At 32.1% G+C, this 4,604-nt stretch overlaps 1 pseudogene; it reads left to right on the forward strand.

The window, feature by feature from the left end:
• The first annotated feature begins 787 nt into the window (after nt 1-787).
• Nucleotides 788-1,919, forward strand: LOC148241955 (secreted RxLR effector protein 161 pseudogene; annotated as a pseudogene).
• Nucleotides 1,920-4,604: the final 2,685 nt, after the last annotated feature.

Genomic DNA, 4,604 nt, shown 5'->3' on the forward strand with positions numbered 1-4,604 from the left:
GATAAAAGGGTATAAATTGATGGATTTGGAAACAAAGAGAATTTTCGTGTCAAGAGATATTGCGTTCCACGAAAATGAATTCCCTTGCAAGTCAACCTTAAACAAGAGCCCTCAAGAGAGTAAAAATATCCCAAATCAACAAGAGATCAATATCCCTTACAACAATTTTCAATTCATGAACTTACAACCATCACTACCAGAAATGAGTGAACAAAGAGATAAACAAGTAGAAAACTTTATGAATCCCCAAACAGAAGATAAAAACGAGATTATTTAAACACAGTCACCAATTAGTACATCCACTCATATTCCCAAAAGATCAGATAGACAAAAGAGACCTCCTACATACCTGCAGGACTTCATATGTCACCAAATGTCATTGCCCAAACCCCTGAACAATGATCCCTGCAAGAAGAAAGGGTCTGGTGAAACAGGTATTCTCTTTCCTTTAAATGACTTTGTTTCTTATAATCGCATTAACCCATAATAGAAGACTTATGTATCTTCTATAACTACTCACATTGAACCTATGAATTATTTTGAAGTAAAAAATGTTCCAGAATGGGAAAGGGCAATGAATCTTGAGATCACTGACGTTGAGGAGAATGGTACGTGGATTCTGTGTGACTTGCCTAAGGGGAAGAAAGCAGTAGGATGCAAATGGGTATACAAAGTCAAGTACAATGTTGATGGGAGTGTTGAGAGGCATAAGGCCAGATTAGTGGCGAAAGGGTACACCTAATGAGAGGGCTTGAACTATCATGAGACCTTTTCACCAGTGGCGAAAATGGTAACTATCAGAGTTCTACTAGCTCTCTGGGCTATGAATAATTGGTTTCTTCACCAATTCGATGTTAACAATGCATTCTTGCATGGAGAGCTTGATGAAGAGGTATATATGGAGCCACTAGAAAGTCTAGAGACAAAATAGAAAGTGTGTAAGCTGATGAAGAGCTTATATGGATTAAAGTAAGCATCGAGACAGTGGTATGCCAAGCTGTCAGATTTTGTAGTCCAGATGGGGTTCACTCAGTCGAAGGCGGATTAGAGTCTTTTTACAAAGAAGAAGGGAAATGTGTTCATGGCAATGCTTGTGTACGTGGATGACATTATTGTTGCAAGCAACAATGAGGAGGTCGTAGTTAAACTCAGAGATTCCCTCAACGGTAAATTTAAAATCAAAAACCTGAGAAATCTCAATTTTTCATAGGGATTGAAGTTGTCAGAAGTAGAAGCGGAATACATATTAATCAGAGAAAATACGCATTGGATTTACTTAATGACTCTAGAACGAGTGGATCTTCACCATCAAAGATTCCCTTATATCACAACTTAGGGAAGATTGTGTGTTGCTTGATGATCCAACGAGTTACAGGAGGCTGATCGGAAGACTAATGTACCTCACCATCACCAGGCCAGATTTGTCTTATCCCGTTCAGTTGCTTAGTCAATTTATGGAGGAACCATGGAGCAGTCATCTTAATGCTGCTCACAAGGTCTTGAGGTATATCAAAGCAATGCTAGGACAGGGCCTATTTTATGCTGCAAATTATGATGTACGCCTCTCAGCATACAGTGATAGTGATTGGGCCTCTTACCCAGATACCAGAAGATCTGTCACTGGTTATTGTGTACTGCTCGGGGGAAGTCTAGTCAGTTGGAGATCAAACAAGCAACCAACAATTTTCAGATCATCAGCAGAAGCTGAATATCGCGCCATGCCAACAACTTATTGTGAATTAACTTGGTTAAGGTACCTACTAAATGATCTTCAAATCAAGCATCTTGATCCTGCTGTTCTTTATTGTGACAACAAATCGGTGATGTATATAGCTGCGAACCCAGTTTTTCACGAACATACTAAGCACATCGAATTAGATTGCCACCTAATTCGAGAAAGATTAAAGAAGGCGTGGTAGTTACTTCACATGTTTAAAGTGGATTGCAATTGACCGATATGTTCACCAAATCATTGGATAAGGAAACATTGGTTTCTCACATGAACAAGATGGAAGTAGCAAATATCTATAGCCCATCTTGCGGGGGAGTGTCAAAGAAAGAAGATTATGTACGTGGTCAACGATCCACATCAGCAGAATGCACACGTGGTGCATACTCAAACAGGAAAGGAAAGGCAAAGGTGGCAGAGTTGCCACGTCAGGAGACTGAATATCGTTTCCCTCCACCTTAGGAGCAGCAGTGCAGAAACCGTCAAGTCTCTGTCACTGTGTCTCCCAATCATTGATGACCTGCAGATCAGTTAATGATTTTTCACATATTCCTTGTAACCAATTGTATAGTGAGTGACATACCCATCATACAGTTATCTTTGATTTTTCATTTTTGATTATTTTTTATTTTGTAAAAAGAGTAGAAGAAAGTTCCTTCTAGCCCACACTCTATTATTCTTCAATTATTAATACAAGAAAAGAAAGGCAGAGACATACATTCTGTTTTTAACCAAAATCTGCAAATTTTATTTTCTCTTGAAAGCTCGTTTAAATCTTTACAAATATTTGCTAGTAATGTTTAAAAGGATTGCTGAAGCTGAAAACTAGTGCTATATAAAATACTAAGGCAAAGTTCTCCTTTTCCTACGCGATAATATTCATTAACGCAGTTGTTATTTGTATTAATATTCAAAAGAAGAAAAAAAGCATGTTTTGCGTCATGTGACTCATATGGTATCGTACTTAAATATGAAATTAATATATATATATATATCAACATCATCAAATGCATGCATTCATATATATATATATATGTAATTAATTAGTTAATTAATTAGACTACAGCTCAAGTACATCGTGATGATCAGGCCTAAATAATTTAAAAATACTGATTTACTTTTAAAAAGAATAACTACTGTGTTATTGGAATTAAAATTATAGTAAGAACTAGATGCTAATAATTTTGAGTGTTAAATCCAGTAGTGTCTACTGTAAATGTTTTATTTAATTCTATTATGTTTTCATTTAATTTTTATATTTTAATTATCTAATATGTAAATATGTATTACTAATCATAACTAATATATTTGATAAATACTTGAATCAATGTCATTGATATTTTTAATTTTAATAATAGTTTGGTATTTTTATTTGTCAGTAGATTCATAAAAATCATTTTATTTAAATTATATATAGAATTAACTTAATACAGTGGATAAACCCTAAAGTATTTATAATGTTAAACTTTAAATTAAACATTAAAATATACTTTAAATTATAATAAAAATAAGATTCAAACTCTAATATGAAAAAAATGAATTTAAAATACTAGAATTTTATTATTTATTTCTATAATCTAATATATATATATATATATATATATATATATATAATAGCATTGATGTTTTTATCTGAGTTGAATTAATTTGAGCAAATCCCAAATATTTATTTCTAAAGAAACTCCAAATTCGAGATTATTGTTCATTCCTTGTAAATAAATTAAAAACCAAGTTATTCTTTGAATAAAAGAAGTGAGTTAAAAAAAAAGTTCGGGATATGCACAAAACAGGATATATATATATATATAGATATACATATATGTATTGTAAAACATAATTGAACAGCTTTTGGCTGTTTCTGTTCGGATCTTTGCTTTCTCTCATTTGATGCTCCCTTATTTCCATCTCAACAATTTGGTATCCAAAGCTCTCTATTCTACTTAAAACATAGAAGATGTATATATGTATATACACATATATACACACACACACACACACAAAAAAAAAAATATATATATATATATTATTTGGAAACATACAAAAACCAAAACCCATGTGTTAGTTTCTGATCTCTTCTTTAAAAAAATGGAAACCCTAATTCCCAGATTAGAAAGAGAGAATGAGTTCACATATATGTATATATATATATATAATCAGACCATAAACGACATCCTTCAACACCTGGGTAGATTCCCAATCTACCCAGGCGACTGCCTCGATATATATATATATATCTTCTTTGTTTATTCTCCTCAGAGTCTCGATTGGATTTTTTAATGAAAAATAATTAAAAAATAAACAAAATACTCTGTGTATGTGTATATATATATATATATAGATATGTGTATATGTACATTTGGTGTATGAAAGAAGAAACGAGTTTTGAATGGTTGTTGAAAATTCGTTGGTGTGTTAATGGACCGACAAGGGCGGCCTTTAGTTGTGAACAAAGGGGCCAATGGACCCTCCAATCTATTGATTTTATAGAATATGAACTTACTTTTTATATCTATATATATATATATGTATATCTATATATATATATATGTATATATACCCATGTGGTTCTTCTCTCTTTAGCTGTGAACAACAACTCTTGTCGTTGCAAGAGAAATTATATGATATTGACATTACTCATCATATCGGCAATGAACCCACTCAATCATAACATGACACGTCAGTCATTAAGTTTATTTACTTGGGTTTTTGCTTATGTTTTTATTGTTCAAATCTAAAAATTTAGTCAATTTACTAATTTAGTATTTGTGAATTAAACATATTATATTAATTCAGTATCATTAATTTTATATTTATTATAAATTTTTCAAATCTTTATTTGATATTAATATGAATTTAATGTTAATATAAATATTGC

This window comes from Carica papaya, chromosome 8, assembly GCF_054855325.1.
Source record: "Carica papaya isolate Zhongbai chromosome 8, ASM5485532v1, whole genome shotgun sequence".
In the NCBI taxonomy this organism is placed as follows: Eukaryota; Viridiplantae; Streptophyta; class Magnoliopsida; order Brassicales; family Caricaceae; genus Carica; species Carica papaya.